The sequence below is a fragment of the Sciurus vulgaris genome, assembly GCF_902686455.1.
Source record: "Sciurus vulgaris genome assembly, chromosome: 1".
Classification (NCBI taxonomy): Eukaryota; Metazoa; Chordata; class Mammalia; order Rodentia; family Sciuridae; genus Sciurus; species Sciurus vulgaris.
In genome coordinates this window covers 4463658-4481088 of record NC_136461.1, presented here as the reverse complement: position 1 = coordinate 4481088, position 17431 = coordinate 4463658, and the positions used below count along the sequence as shown (strand labels likewise).

The window sequence follows — 17431 nt, the reverse complement described above, 5'->3', positions numbered from 1 at the left end:
CTACTCTAAAGGCCTGCTTCAGTCCAGAGCAGCCAGGTGGCATTACAATGTCACAGCCAGCCTTTCGAATCAACAACTGTGCACTTCTCCATTTACTTAATTGCACCTGCCACAAAGCACATGCCATTTACATACTGGATCCCATGAAATTTTTCAATGTCAATCTATCTGGTTGTTAAAGAAAAGGGGGTGGGGAATGGAAAGTGCCCTTCCATGGCTAAAGAAAAATTTTAAATACTTATTTGTGTAACTGGCTCAGTTGTGTATGTGGGGAATGAGCTTGACATTTTCAGTCATTTATGTAAATTATACAACCAAAATCTTAATCTATTTTCCCACTAAGAGTCTGTAAACTACAGACTGATGCAGTGGTACACACCTGTAATCCCAACAACTCGGGAGGCTGACGCAGTAGGATTTCAAATTCAAGGCCAGCCTCAGCTACTTAACAAGGCCCTAAGCAAGGTAGTGTGATCCTGTCTCAAAATTTAAAAAAAAAATTTTTTAAAGAGCTGGACATATAGCTCAATAGTAAAGCACCCCTGGGTAAAATCACTGGAGACAAAAATAAAAATTAAAAGAGTCTGTAAGCTACAAATTAACCCAAAAAAGCACCTCTCAGGCTAGCACCGTGGATTACAGGAGTCTAACACTAAAGGTAAGTGTCGAGTCTCCAGTGACCCACAACAAAGCTCACTCTCCTAAGGAAGCAAAGGACTGCAGCCAGTCACTCTCTCCGTCCCATGTGCGTCCCCCTGAGGAGTAGGGGGGACAAGTGCCCCAACATGCACCCAAAAAGCTAAAATCTTCACTACGAATTCTGAAAACATGGCAGGGAGGAGCACAGGGAGAGGGCGCCCTCTCTTTCCAGCCCCATCGCACCACTGGTCCCCTAAGGACCTAAAGCGCACCTGAAGAGGGCCGCCCAACCAAATGCTAAGAGCTTTTAGGTGACACCTAAAGCTGCCTGGCTGCTGCTCCTAATCCATGGGTGCCAGGCTAGGTACCCGTTAGGCAGGTAGCTGGGTCCCTCCTCAGCTTAACAGACAACAAAGAAAAAAATACAGGCTCTTTAGTGAGGCTTTAGGCCTTCAAAAGATTAAAACATCTTACCTCCTACATGTGACTTTGATTCGGTTTAGATTTGCTCTATGTTAATGATTAAAAACAGAACAAAGCAAAAACAAACAAAAACCCACCCACCAAAACAAGCAGTGAATGAGGCCTGCTGCTGCTACAGCCACCAGCATGGGCCCTGAGCTGAGATGCTGTTAGAAATGGATGACTAACCCAGAACAAAGAACACAGGCCAAGGCACACAACAGAACCTCTACGCCACTGAAAGAGGTTCTACAATTCACATAGAAGCACTGACACCCCCATCGTACTTGCGGGGGGGGGACTTCTTAGAAGACTCATTCCTGTTTTCTGACTGGATCTCAAGGTTTCAATAAGATGTTCTGCTAGCTTCTCAAGAATTTGGCCCATTTATCACTTTTTCAAACAACATCATCTTCTCATTCAAACATCTCAGTGGCTCTTATAAAAAATATGTCACACATGCCTGTACTGTCAAGGTTTATCTCCAGCACAATATGTAACCCAAAGGTCCCAGACAAGATGCAGCCTCCTGGAAGAGGCCACAGTCATCCCAGGGCCTGTGGACAGTGCTAACAGTGTTGCCACAGTGCAGAGCTTGAGACGAACCAACAATGGTCAACCCAGGGTGTTATGGTTTAGATACGAGGTGTCTCCCAAAAGCTCACGTGTAAGCCAGGCGTGGTGGCACACATCTGTAATCCCAGCAGTTCGGAAGGCTGAGACAGAAGGATGGCAAGTTCAAAGCCGGACTCAGCAACTCAGGGAGGCCCTGAGCAATTTAGTGGGAACCTGTCTTAATAAAACAAAAAGGGCTGGGCATGTGGCTCAGTGGTTAAGTACTCCAGGGTTCGATAATCCCTGGTTAAAAAACAAAAAACAGCTCATGTGAGATAATGTGAGAAAGTTCAGAGGTAAAAAGACAGGGTTATGAGAGCCTTAACCTAATCAGTGCATTAATCCACTGATATGGATCAACTGGCTGGTGACTGTAGGTAGGCAGGCTGTGGTTGGAGGAGGTAGGTCACTGGGGGTGTGCCTTTGGGGACTATATTTTGTCCCTGGTGAGTGGAACTCTTTCCTTGTTGCCATGTCCTGAGCTGCTTTCTTCGGCCACGCCCTTCCATTATGATGGTCTGCCTCATCTGGAACCCAGAGCTGTGGAGTTAGCCATCTATGAACTGAGACCTCCAAGACCACGAGCCCCAAATAAACTTTCCCTTCTCTATGTTGTTCTTATCAGGTTTTGGTCACAGAAAAAAAACACGAATAAAACACAGGGTTTCCTCTGAAGTTCAGCACAAGACAATGGGATGCAGTTAACTCAGGACTAACAATGCTGATTTCAAAATTCAGCAAAGTCCTAAAACAAAACATGGAAACTGTCTACTAGTTAAAGTCTTACTAAGCACATTAGAAACTTACGATCATGAAAGTAAAGTTCAGTAACCTAAAAGTGGACCAATAGCCTTTCTCGGCGACTGCAGGAGTACTGTGGGGAAGAAGGGGTGGAGGGGCACAGGCTGGGTTTGGGGAATGACTCACTTAACTTGCTATGTGGTCCCAATCAGCTCACCCCTTCACTCCCTTGCTTCATCTGGGTTCATGAAAAGGGACAACACTCTCCCTGCCTGACCCCCACAGTTGTTAAGAAACCTAGCACAAAGTTGTGACATTTTCTTAAGCTGCTAAAACATGTAAAATATGAATGTCTCAAGCTTATTTTTTCATGTAATAATTCTAATTACAGATTATTTATGCATTAAAACTAGCTAGTGGACTTTTAATTGGGAAGTCAGTAAGTTTCTCAATTCTAAAGATAAGAATCATTCTGGAGTTGTTTATTCATTTTTGAAGATGTATGTGCTTCTACCTTTGCCTCATAGTTATGTGACAAGTTGAAATACGGACGGAAACTGATGCCCATCTTTCCTTAGGTTGCACAGCTCATTAACTGCACAAAAAGGGGAAATATTTAGGCACTAAGATCCTGGAAAAATCACAGAAGGTTGTTCTAATGTCAAATGGTCACAGACACAAAATAAGAAAAGAGGACGACCTGGAAGCAAACACACTGACAATAAACTCCAGGGATTCAAGGCCAACATCTCGGTCTCAGCAAAGTGTTAGCTGGCACTTAAACCAGATGTGACCCAAGTTCACAGGGATGACAGAGAAAACTATCAGGAAAACTCCTGCCTGCATGAGAAATGAGGAAAGGGGTGTGTGAATACTCCATATTATTTTGTAATTTTGCTGTACACATGAAATTAACCCAAAATTCTAAAAAAAAATTTTTAATGACATTTTAAGTTTAAAAAAGGCAGAGAAGTTGCCGTAAAGAAGAGAAGGAAACACCCTTAGCGGCTGGCGAAGGTCCCTGCAGGGCTCTTAGATACAACATCTCATCTCACCCTTAGGGCTGTCTCTTCACATCCACTGAAACAGGTTCAAAGTCACCTCTATTTCACAGCTGAAGAAACCCATACAAGACAGCAGCTGCCCCCAAGGCCCCACAGCTTCTCAGAGGTGGAGGGAAGATTCAGTTCCAGGCCTGCATGGCTTCTGTAAAGGCCTCTGTGGGAAAGATAGTACTCCAGGAAGGCCAACTGGGAAGTTAAGTACCCACCAAAGACCAGTCCTCCAATGGGTTTATCTCAAGCTGTGTTTAGTTACCCCAAGGTCATCAGGAAGACTTCCTCCTTAATCCAGGAAGTGACATGGTCTCCCCTTTTAAAGGGGAGATAAGAGATGCATCTAAAAATGGATGCCCTGGTTCCTCCTGGGAAATCTGAATGCTGGCATGTACCTTCTTACAGCGAGCCCACCCCAAACCTCCCTCACCTGAATGGAGTTCTGCTCACAACCTAAGCTGCTAACATCGCTGGGCTGTGAGGTTGTTGGTGAGTCAACTCCAGGGCCATAGTTTAACAGAGTAAAAAACTGACCAGCACCAAACACAAAAAAAGATACTATGACAGGTGGGCATCAACCAACCATCAGGGGACTTTCAAAATCCACCCAAAGGAAAAGCTACCAGAAAGAACAAACAAGAAAACAATCTACTTTAGAAGAGCTATCTGAAGGCTCTTGGGTCGAGTCCCTCCGTGCCTGATGTCCTTTGTGTGCCACCAGAGGGCACTAACTCATGGAATCGCTCTTTAAAAGCTTATGTCACATACTTTGAACTGCAGGAATGTTGAATGAAAACTAGACTTCAAATCAATGAAAGGTTTTGTATGCAATATTGACAGTGGCTTTAAAGAGTCATTGGTAATAAATTTTTATTTAATTCCACAAAACTTAAAGTTACACACATGCAGCAGCAGGATATATGAAAAACATAAGTTAATCAAAACTTCAGATTCACCACAGCAACACTTGAGAGTGAAATCAAGAGTGGCGGAGCAGCTGCTGCAGCTCTTGGCCACAGGAGCGTCATCTGCACAAGCTGCCCCAGTATGTTTTACACATGCACAAAAAAACACCAGGAAGAGGTTTTGGTATCTGTTTTGCTTTGAGAACCTCCCTTGGTTCAATCAGAAGTAGACACTCATCCATACCCAAACCACAGTACAGTTTATTAGGCATGATTAAAACATGCTTTCATCTCCTGTACTAGGATCCGCTAAGAACAAACAGCTAATTTTATCAGCGCTCATTACATTCTAGGTTCCTGTTCCAAGCACATTAACTTATTTAATACAGCATCCTTAAGAAGTTTTAAAATTTTGTTTTAGTAGGAAGTTCAACCTTGCACTTCTAGAATGCAATGGAAAATTCTTTGCATTTGTATTCTCTGATGGTGATTAATTTGTCCACAAAACTATAAATACAGACTTGTGTGTTCTGCCTCATTAACCATTTCTTGTGATTACATCTTCACCCCAGAATTCACACTCCTTACACTTCCATGGGAGGATAAGATTATATAATCAAAATAATTCAACATTTAATTCTAATGAAAATGCATCATGCTCCAAGAGGGTTTTCTTTTCTTTTATGCTCTGTGATTCATAAAAATCTGGCCTTTGCTTTTCACACTTTATTTAAATAAAACTGAATAATATTTACTGATTTGATCAGAAATATTGGTCAATTCTCTGTGTGAAATAAAATTTCAGTTTAACTGGACCCTGGTCCTCATTTTACTTGATTTCATCAGTGTATAACAACCAAAGTTTGTGCTGAAATCAACAAAATCAGGCAAAATATGCTCAATCTGAAAAGAAGTTTTACTTCTTCAAACAATTCATCACAAGTTACTGCTACAAATAAACTCACCTTGTGCTAACAGCCTACATCACAGAATACTGTCTCCTTGGTTTTTGTTCTGTTTTAAAAAACAAAAAAACTTCTCAAAGATTTACAAGAACAGTATCAGTACTCTGGCCTATGTCAACACACAAGGAGTAAACAGGGCGTGACTATGGCATCCGTGAAGGACATCTGGAACAAAAGTACTTATGTGAGTATCACCTTCACACAGCCATGGGCCGCAGCACAGATTCCGAGAAACACAGTGCTGGTGATTCCTGCCATCATGGGATGGGAACATCACCACACGTACTTACATGAACTGAGATGGCATGTGATCTTATGGGACCACAGTCGTGTACACAATCCACTGACAACCAGACATCCACATGTGGCAGATGACTGGCAACACCTCAAGTTTCCTGTGTATCTTTGTTAATGCGTACTTGACCTAGAAAATATTTTGATTTATCTTGTTTATTTGATGCCAACATACGTTAGATATTAAGAAATGCATTTGGTATTTGCCTATTGTCTGCCTCCCTGCTCTCCTTATTGGATGTTTCTTCCAACTCTCCCTGGTGTCATGTTACAATATTCTAGAGAGTCAACTCCTGTTTCCACCCACCTATGCCTTCTATCCAGGAGGCATGGACACCATAACACACAGGCTGTAATTCCTAAGTCCTCATATACTCTGGCTTCCTATTCCACACTGAACTAGGTTACCAGTTATTTCCATCACACAAAATTTTCATATTTAATCCCAATTTTCCACTGCTGTATCATTTTAAAAGGTATGTGGTACATAAACAGCAAGTAAAAGGGAAAGATTGAGAAAGGACACAAGGCTAGTGACCCACTAGTTCATTCAACAGCGTTTATTGAAACTCCACTGTGCCAGGCACTGTCCTATATGCACTGGGACACGGAACAAGACAGAGACCCTGCTCTCATGGAGCTTCCATTCTTGGGGGAGACAAACAATAATCAACATAAATAGATTCCAGGGGAGGGAAGTGCCAGTAAGAAAAGGGAAGCCTGCTGAGGGGCTGGGGGCAGAGTGGCATCAGGGATGGGCAAGGAGGCCCCCAGGACCAGGTGGCACACGGTGGAGACTTGATCTCCAGTGATAAATCAGGCCAGAGGCTCCTTCACAGTCACTCTGGATGAGGCAAGAGGAGGTCACTTTAATCTATTTCATTTTTAGTAACATTCGGTTCAAATGAATTTGAGGTTTTGAGTACAATTAATCCACTAATAGAACTGTCTTGAGGCCAGATATGGAGCTGACAGGATGGTAAAGCTCTCCCTACAAATTTTGCCAGCTTCACCCCAATGTGTCAGCCCTCACTGCTCCAGCTCTGTGGATCCCTCTTCTTGCTACACCCATGAACAAGTATGTGGTGAGAACCTGAAATAAACAGGTGTAAAATGGGTCAAGGCCGCCGCTTCTATTTCTGTTTTTAACTGAAGAAAATTTGCCCCATTTCCAGAGGCAGACAGAGAAGGAGAAATCTGAATAAAGGCAAACTCCAGCACAGATTAAGCACATGCATTTGCATGTGCACGTACATGTGTTCATCTACCCCACACATGCTGTGTATCCATGGGGCAACAATAACTCAAAATCGGGCCTTGTACAGCATAACTTTTATTGGGTTGTAGGTTGTATCTTCAAGAGACCGTAAAACTTTTTTAAAGGAACAAATTAAAAATCAGAGGTTCAAAGATGATCAAGGTCCAGATTCAATTAACACTAATTTTAGAAGGATTTTTTTAGCTTACTATGCATATTCAGCCAACTACTTCAGTTTTTGTTTTGTTTTGTCTAATGTAGCATCCCAGAGGAGTCATTATGTACATCAGCTCTCTAATTCAGATTAACGTGTCTAAGTACATATTGATATAACAGAACACGAGGCTCTGAGAGGCTCCTGGCTAGAAACTATTTGTGAAGCACAGCACCAAGAGGGTGACTTCACGTCCAGCACTTGCTACTATACATTCTAGACCAGTTTCATTGGTTAGAAAAATGCAGCATTCCAAAGGGATACTGGAGGGTGCATGAGTACAAGGACTAACATTTCCTAAGTAATGTAAGATCCTAACAGACTACAGGTGACTTCCACAGTGGCCTTGAAACTACCAGAACTACTGACGCAGAAGGAAGTCTTAAAAATCTGTTCGTTTACCCTCCTCAGGGACTATCGCAGGGGCAGTCAAGTGAGTAACTTCAGTTCAAACCGGGAATACTGTACTTATGAATCTTATAGGGCAGGTTGGAGCACAGGGGGAGAGGGGCAGATGCCCATGTCTTTCCCCAATTTGGAAGTGAATTTCAACCACACCTCAAATTAACTGAATGTAAGCATGACTGTTTAATTCCAGTGGATCAAGGTAAATAAAAAAGGCCCATCACTTTCCGGCATATGTCCAATGCTTAGAGGCCAGCCACCCCATTCACAAGCCTGGAACATGTTACTTTTTAAAAAGGTCATGTTGTGAAAAGAAAAGAGCTGTGGGCTTCTTACAAGAAAGAGTCCTCGTTCCATTTATGATCTATTTCCCCAAGAGTTATTCCACTCAATAATTAGTTACTTAAGATATCAGAACAACAAACTGAAGGTTTCAAGGTGATCAAATGTAAATCACTTTTTTCTTTTTGCATAAAATGTGACCATCTCTGGAATCAGACAGCAGCTTCTGACTTGTTTTCCATTGCTCTCTGCTACCAAAATTTAAGACCTGTATAAACAAAAACAGGATTTATTCTTCTCTTTCTCCAAAACAGGAATCAATTTTACCTTTTTGACTTGAAGGTACATTACCCCACCATCACTCCCCCACCCATCCACCCATATTCATTCACTCACAACCATGTGCAGATGCTGGACTAGGTTCTAGGGAAACAAAAATAGGGAGGCCCAGCACCTGCCCCCAAAGAGCTCCCAATTTAGTAGATTAAAGACACCAATAAAGAGATCATGACATTATACTGTGGCAACAGTCCTCACAGGGATGTGGGAAGGAGAAGAGTGAACCAAAGGACAAATTGTGCAGAACAGAGCTCAAGAAAGGGTGCTGGAGAAGTGGCATCTGGGCTGGCCCCTCAAGGCTATGCACCAGAACAAGTAGAAGTGGGGAGGAAGGGCTAGGCCAGAGAAGGGAACCACAAGCACAACAGACAGAGCCCTAGTGCCCTAAGGTCTAGGAAAGAGAGAGAGGCAGCGGGTAGGGACTTTGGGGTGGACCCGGAAGGGCCCCAGGGTTTGATAGTGTGCTGTTTCCACCTACTTCTCCACCCAGAGGCAGGCGCTGCAGGTCAGTGAGGACTTTACCGTGGACACAAACGCAGGTAACAACAAACAAAGCTGCCAGTGTGGCACGAAGAAGCACTCACTCCCTGCACCCAAGGACCAGGAAGACCAGATGCCTGCCTACTGTAGACCAAACATGCACCTCGGGTGAAGTGACGTTGGCTGTGACAGATAAAGTTTAAGTTTCAGCAGTGAACTTTTGAAAGAATAAGTAAATCACACTTTGGATTTCTTGAGCATTCTGGTGAACTGGATGTAAATTCAAACAATGAACAAATGTCAGAACACTTACTTTCCTAGTTCCCTAGACAAACCAAACTTTGCTTTCACACAAACTACAATTTTGGATACACCAATTGAGTAACTACACTAACAATGCTTTTTAAAAAGTGAATGCTTTGGTTCTCTTCCACATGTGAGATACAACTTACACGTGGCACCATAAAATAGCTCTTCTTTTGCTGGGGTTTATTCTGGATCATTTGTCATAAAGATTTATGTGTGAAAGGGTGACTTTGTAAGCAAAACACCACTTAGTGGGGAGAAAAACCTCAAAACAAATTGCAAAGAAGCCATTAATGTTCTTTTAATGTCTTGCCTAATTTCCATTCTTGATATTCATACACTTCCCCATCAGATGGTAAACATTTTAATTATAATAAAGTGTGTTTAAGAAAACTCACGTAAAGAGTAAGCTTTCCTGGTTACCAAGTGGCATTTCCTGGGCTTGCTTTCAAGGAACACCATGGTCGGGGAGGAGGTGCCCACACCAGAGGGAAGTTGGTTCTGACCCAGCAGACACTCACCCACCCTGCTCTGAGATGACAGAAGCCTGGGTGCTTGGACCGCCTAGATCCCTCATTCCCTGAAACTGGCTGCTACAAAAGGAACAACTGCTCCTTCAATACACACAGCATCCGAGAACGCACAGTGCATAAGCACAAGGTTTAAAATGCATTTTTCTTCCTAAATATTGGAGCTGGGAGAATTTTTTGATTAATCCTAATACTACAGGAAACAAACTAAAAAGAATCTAAGGTTCATTAAGAGTATGGAACTGGGATCCCCATTCACCATTTCCTTTGGGATTCAGATTAGTAGCTTGTGTTAACTCTCAATATGAAAAGTGCGCTGCGGAGGCATTCCTGTCTACCCTGTTAAAGTATCTGCTTTCTCCTGGCCTGTAAGGCCCCAAATGGCTTCCTGACATCAACCACTTTTATTAATCTTCAAAGACTCCTCATGGATCAAAGCCAATATGTACATACACATATTTCTCTATATATAAAACATATGCATGTATATATAAAATATATAGTAGTTACAACTTTGCACAATAAAAAGCTGACCATGTGTGCCCTATCAAAAGGAGGCAGAGAGGGCAGGCAGACTGCAAGCTACTGTCCGTATCATGTCCTTGAAGCTACTAAATATCCGCTTCTGCACGGATTCAAATGTGTTTAAGATTGTTGAGCTAAGTATTACAAACAGAATTTGGAGGATTTGAGGATTATGCCAAAATAAAGATCAGCATCTAAAGATTTATGTCAAAATAAAGACAAAAATCAAACAGATATTTTTTTTCTTGGGGAAAAAAAATGGGCCAGAATGAGTTCACATGGGTAACATCTTCATTAGTGGCTCACGGAAATGCCTTCTCAGTAGAAGTGAACTCTGACTGGAAGCTGCCATTTTGAGGAGATTCTCTCAATCTTATGGCCCATGTTTCTGATAATTTTACTGTGAGGCTGAAAGCATGCCCCAAACCCATGATTCTTGGACTTAAAATGAGGTAAGAGCAGTCCTTCTCACAGATGCTGAGACTCACTCGATGGGTACAGGCTAGAGCACTCAACCTCCTTGACCCCACCGCCTCCCTCTGAAAGGAGTCCCAAGTGGCTTAGATCCACACAGTCTTTCATGAATCTTGGGTTCACTGTTCCTCAACCCCACCCTCCAGTAACCTTGGACTATACTTCCACAGTCATTCCCAAGACCTACACTCTCCAGTATGGCAGCCATGAGCCATGTGTGCCCTCTGAGCACCTGAAATGTGCCCAGTCTCTAGGGGTGCTAGAAATATAAAATATATACCAAATGCAAAGACTGTATGAAAAAAACCCACACAATAATTCGTATACTGCTCACATGTTCACGTATTTGAGATGCAACAGGTTAAATATAGTAAAATATTAAATTCATTGTTTCATTTTCCTTATTTTTTAAAAATTTAGCTCCTAGAACATGAAGAGTACGCATGGCTCTCTTGACACTGCTACTGGACAGTACTGCCTTAGGTCTAGATGTAACCTCGACTGCACCCTCCACGATGACGATTTCAAGCCACCATTCTGACCACCTCGACTCCAACAATTCCTTGAATCCACTGACCCCCACAACCTCCTGCTGTCCCTCATCTCCTTCCTGCCTCCTGCTCCTTGCCTGGCCACAATTATGTGGTCCATTGTCACACGGGTTCGCCTGCACAATGCTCAGTTCCCTCACACTCCTTCCTCCACTGACCCCACCTGGAAAAATCCTCATTTCAGGTTAAATCCCACTCCTGCCCCCTCCCGGCCTGCAATTAGGCTTCAGGAAACAGACCACTCACGAGTTCCACTGCCTGTCCTCCCATTTTCACTGACCCAGCTGGTTTCAGGTTTCTGTCCTCACCATGTCACTCAGGCAGGTCTTATCAGAGCCATGAGTGACCTCCACATTGCTAAACTCACGGTGAATCGTTGGCTGGCATCTTGCTTGACCCTGAGCAGCATGGTGACATAGGAACCATGCTGTGCTTCCAGGACACCGCAGTCTCCTCAACGACCCTCTCTGGATGCTCCCTCTCATTCTCCTCTGCTTCCTTCCCTTTAATGCTGGGTGTCCCAGGGCTTCAGGTTTGAACTTGCCCTCCAAATATGCTCCCTACAGGATTTCTTCCCTCCCACAGCTTGGAAGCCCTCCTACAATATGCTGAAAACACTCCAAAGTCTACCTCCAGGTTCAACCTCTCCTCAGAGTGGGACTCCCAACCCAACACCTGGTTCCACTAGGAACCATAAAGCCAACATGTCCAAAACACAACTCTGGCCTCCTCCTCACCCTCCTCCCCCACCTGTCACTCCCTGTCGGGTCCTGTCTTTCCCGACCCCAGAAAGGACAAGTGCACTCTTCCAGTTGCTCTGTGCCACACTCCCACATCAACAGAATCTTCCCATGTGAATACGGTGCATCTGCTTTTGCTTTGAAACAGGCCCTGTTCACTTCTTACTGCCCTGTTCAGACCACCATCGGCTTCTGTCATGTGTACTCTCTGCTCTCCTATTTCCATCCCCCTAAGACAGGGAACAGTAACTTTTTCTGAAAAGGACAGGCCATGGGGTCTGTTACAAGGACTCAGCTAAAGCTATTCAAAAGCAGTACACAAAGGAACAAGGGTGGCTCAGTTCCAATAACACTGGAACAAAAATGGACACCAAAATTTGAGTTTCATATAATTTCCATGGGACACAAAATATTATTATTCATTTTTCTTTCCAGCCATTCACAAATGTGCACAGCACTCTTAGCTCGCCGGCTACACCGAAGCAGGCAATACTCTGGCCTGCAGACTGCCCTATGTTCAGAGTGATCCTTTTAATCATGGCTTTTTCCTGCTCAAAAATTCTTGGACCATTTCCCCTCTCTTCAGTAAAACCTACAAGGCCCCTAGGGATGCTGTTCCTGGCTGCCTCCCTCCTGGAGTCACGGACAGTTTCTGCTTGTCCTCCTGGCTTCTCTTCCACCTTAGACAACCCTGCCTCAACCTTAGGGCCTTTGCTTTTACTATTCCCTTGGCTTGGAATACTCTCCCTCTGGATAGCTATGTGGCTCATGATGTAGCCTTCCTGCACCTCCCAGATGAGAGAATCCCACTCAAGTCCCGCTAACTAAAACAGCACATACAATACTTGAGCACAGACATCCAGACATCCAAATGGCTTCCCTTGCATCTTTGGTCTTCATCACACTCATTACCAATGATATTTGTTTATTATTTAGAAATGAACAGATCAGGCACTTTTTTGTTTGTTTGTTTGTTTGTTTTTGGGTGGTGCTGGGGATTGAACCCAGCGCCTTATGCTTTCAAGGCAAGCACTCTACCAACTGAGCTATATCCCCAGCTGCCAAGATCAGGCACTTTTTTAACAGAGTCAGGCAGCCTGGTATGTGAGAGCATGAAGCCTGGAAGGAAAGCAGTAGGCTGGGGCGCCAGCAGCACCACAGGCTCACTGGGTGGGGCAGACAAGTCAAGGTCTCTGTAGCACAGACTTCGCCTCTGAAACAGGCAAAACAGCACAGAGCTGCTCAGACATGAGTTAAACAAATAACTGGCTCATGTAAGCTTTCAATTACCGTTACACTTTTTTATTGTCTATTGCCCCTTTCCCCCACTGAGAAAATAAAACTTTTAGAGGGGAATGCAATAATTTTGCTTACTGCTTTATTCCAAATACTTAGAATAGTGCCCTTTGCCAGGAATTCAATAACTATTTATAGAACAAATAAATAAGCCAGGTGTGGTAGAGTATGCCTATAATCCCAGACTAGAGGCTGAGGCAGGAGGATGGCCAGTTAGAGGACAGCATAGGCTACTCAGTGAGACCCTGTCTCAAAACAATGTTTTTTTAAAAAGGGCTGAGTGTTGTCTTTAGCAGCATGATCCAAATTAGCCAAGTTATGAAACCAGTCCAGGTGCCCAACAACAGATAAATGGATCATGAAAATGTGGTGTATATACACAATAGAGTGCTATTCAGCCATAAAGAATGAAATTATGTTATTTACTTATAAATGGATGGAAATGGAGAGCATCATGCTAAGTGAAATAAGCCAGACTCAGAAAATCAAGGATTTAATGTTTTCTCTCATATATAGAATTTAGGGAGAAATTTATTAAAAATCAAGTGGGGGTGGAGGGAAGCGAGGGATATGAAACAGAACAGTGGAGTAGAGAAAGGGGAATCAGGTGGTGAAAAGAAGGGATGGGAAAGAAGAGGAGCTGCAAAAAAACCTAAATTGATCAAACTATATATATGTACTACAAGTATATCACAACGAATTCCACTTTTATGTATATCTATAATGCACTAATTAAAAAAACAATAAATTAACCAAAGAAAGACAAACAGTAGAGGAAGGAAATCAAGGGGAAAGAGAAGATGAGGAAGAGAGAAATCATAGGGACTGAAATGTGGCAAATCACATTATATATGCATGAATATGTCAAAATGAACCCCACCATTATGTGTAACTATAATGTTAATAAAAACATTTAAATTTTTTTAAAATTTTAAATGTTGCCCAGCCTGTGTGAGGCCCTGGATTCAATCCCCAGTATGGCTATTAAAAGAAGAAATATTTGAAGGTAAGTCACTCTGGAGTGGGCAGAACACTCTTCTCACATCACCACCCAACTACAGAGAGGGCAAAAGCATGCATGTCACCACACAGTCACTGAAGATCTTACGTCTCCCCCCCCCCCCCCCATTTTTGGTAAAACATGCAGTGTGACCATTATGTGAAGCTTTAAAAGTAAAAAAAAAGAGGGAGTTGGGGTTGTGACTCAGAGGTAGAGTGCTTGCCTAACACGTGTGAGGCACTGGGTTTGATCCTCAGCACCATGTAAAAATAAGCAATAAATGAATAAATAAGTAATCAAGTTATAAAAATTTTTTAAACAAAGAACAAAATAAAACTGTGCCAGTATTACTTAAAAACCATTTATTACTAAACTGTCACTGGTTCAAGATTAGACTGCATGGAATACTAGTGAATCTGCATTGATGCAGTGGTGACAATTATGTGGAGAAATAGGGATTTTCCAGGGCTAGGGAAACAGCTCTGTGGCAGACCATTTGCCCAGCATGGAAAAGGCCCTGGGTTCAATCCCCAGGCATGGGAGGTAAGGGTTGGGGGCACACACTTTCTCTAAATCCAATACAGAAAGAAAAGTAAGCCCAGGAGGGTTTGCTGGTGCTTATCTCTCTGTGGAGGAAGAAGTCTAACTCCTACACAGCAAAGCAGCAATAACCACTGTTCTCTGAGCAGCAACAGTTAACTTCATAAGAAACCTATAATCTAAAACTGTGTTGTCTACTCCAGAAAAGACGCAGATTTTGGTCAGGTTCACATTCCATATGTAAAACATCAACTTAATACCCTGTGATATATCCTACACATAGATCCTATAGATATTCTCTGGATACAATAACAAAAGACTATTTAGTCAAAGCAGCTTACGCTGAACTGACTCTTTTAAAACCAAAAAACAACTTTCCTGAGCCACAAGGTGTGGGCACATTTCCAGCTACCCATAAGACGCAGGCTTCACTCAGAGTAGTGCACAGCCTTATGAGTCTGGCCCATCTACTGTGCCTTTTTGCACATACATCTCTCCTAGCATGGCTGGACTTTGATTTATAGATGATATTGAGATAAGTTAAAACATTTCCAGGTTCTGTCACTTTATGACAGGTCTGTGGTGTGACAGTCCCAGTGCACTTCCCAGTGTACTGTGGGCTCTATCACACAAAAGTTGCACCTCCTGTGAAACCACGTTCCTAACCTCTACACTAAAATGCTCTATTGTGAAATAAGAAATAAACACCTTTAGTACCGATTCTACCTAACAAACTAAACTGGGATGCTGGTGGTAGAAACACACCTATGTCAACCAGCATACAATTCCGTGGTAGAACTGCCTCCTTCATGGAAGGCCTAACAACCTGGCTACATTAAAAATTACAAGGAAGGGTTAAGAAACTGGGGGTAAAGGAGTGGGTAAATCCAAGCGGTCAAGGTGAGCAGCCATGTACCTCACACCTGCCCACTTCCCTGCACTGCTCTGCCTCCTGCCAACAGGGATTCAACTAGAAATAAATGGCTGGGGTTCACTGGGAGGGCCTAAGAAGTGATAAGATCTGAGACAAGTCCTTTTCCATTAGTCCCTGTGGTTGTTTTATTTTTCAAATTCTGCACCTGACTGACCATTAAGATTACTGTGACATAGAAGAGAACCAGCATGAGGCAAAGTGGCACACGTCACAACTCAATTCTGCATTGCTGTACAGTGGCAAAACCTGACAATCAGGATTGTGGTGCTTTAATTTAATACTGTATTTGGCTGATGATCCTAAATAACACTTTGTCAGCTTTTGTGATCCAGCACAAAACCACATGCCCTGTGATCCACCAGCTGGGCTGTGGCAATGCCCTTGACTTGAGGCTGGAAAGCTTCAGCTGGGACATAACTTTGATGTACTGTCTTTCCATATCAAACTGCAATGATTATCCCCAGATCAGGCATCACACAAAGCGCTACCAAAATTAGATTATGGCTAGTTAATAAAACTACCGTGCCCCTTTAGTGTCACCACAAAAGCTGCTTCTCTCAGCTTTGCTTGTATGCAAGATCAAAAAGCCACGGCTGTTTGGTTTACAGGATATGGGGATAAGAACCATCTGCCTGGTCTGGTGTCTCTTTAATTAAAACTTTAATTACAGATATATCTCTGCACAGATATAGGGAGTCTATCAGCTCCTGTTCTTAATTACCTGTGCTAATGAGAAATGAGAAGAGAGTTAATGTTTGCTGAGTGTCTATTATGTGCAAGAACTTGTGCCAGGCATGTAAGGTGAACTAGAGCTGGTAAGGGAAACCCAGAGCCAAACCATGACCAAGAGCTTCAATGCTCTGGACCGATCCTCCTCTCACCATCACAAAAAGTTACAGATTTTGTAGTTTCTCCTTTGGAAAAATGCAAGGATAAGAAAAAGGATCAGCACCAAGAGAAAAAAGGACTGGACAGTCAAACCTGAACAATCCAAGTTTTGTTTGTTTTGTTTTTGTTTTTGTTTTCAGTACTGGAAATTGAACCCAGGAGCGCTTTGAACACTGAGCCACATCCCTGGCCCTTTTTAATGTTTTAAGATATGGTTTCGCCAAGGTGTTCAGGCTCTCCCTAAGTTGTTGATGCTGGCTTTGAACTTGCAATCTTTCTGCCTCAGCTTCCCGAGCCCCTGGGCTTACAGGTGTGCAAAACCACCCCTGGCTGACCATTCAAGTTTTGTGGTAGGCTTGTGTGATGTCCGCCATGGGCACATTTCTGAACCCACTTATAGATGTGTGTGGAAAACAGAAAATCTAGTCTAAAGGCTCAGATTGTCACATGGTACCACAGTAACCACGGCCACAGTTTCCAGGGGAAACAACAACCACAACGAGAACAAATGAGCTGTTTTCAATTGTTTCCTGCCTGAGCAGAAATTCCCTTTCTGGTTAGGGAGAATTTTACTGAGGAATGACAAAAACACCTTTCCATACCTTTACCGTGTTTCTCAGCCTCCGCAAAGCCTCGAAGGGCTAAAGGCCATCAGAAGGAACTCCTAAGGCAGCCAGCTGGCGCCTGGGCCAACCTGCTGGGGTCCAGGGCCGCACACACAGCCTCCCGACTTCCACGCTGAGGAGGCCCGCCACTCCCCTCAGAATCGCCCCACCCTTAGGTCACCTCTCCTGTGAAAAGGGGAAGCAGAAGGAGGATTACTGTGACTACTTCTCCAACATTTCTGGAGGCAAACAGTTAACTGCAGGCCTCTATGCTGTCACATTGTTTGCTCTGTTCTCTGTCCCAACACACAAAATGCGATGAGAGAGGATGAGAGAAGAGGCGGTGGCAGCAAGTCCAAAAGCCTCTCCCTCTCAGGAGCAGGTTCCT

The 17431-nt window shown here is 43.3% G+C and overlaps 1 protein-coding gene across 26 annotated transcripts in view; it reads right to left on the bottom strand.

Moving 5' to 3' along the window:
• The window catches only part of CAMTA1 (calmodulin binding transcription activator 1), a 764551-nt gene that overhangs the window by 670798 nt on the left and 76322 nt on the right, over positions 1 to 17431 (bottom strand). For 2 of the 26 annotated variants that reach the window (XR_013759284.1, XR_013759285.1), the window contains one exon: positions 6216 to 8103. The exons of 23 other annotated variants lie outside the window; for them this stretch is intronic. The gene's annotated coding sequence lies outside the window, so the exon portion shown is untranslated. Of the gene's footprint in view, positions 1 to 6215; positions 8104 to 14216; positions 17230 to 17431 lie in introns of those variants that run through there. One more of the 26 variants, XR_013759286.1, reaches the window with a different exon arrangement.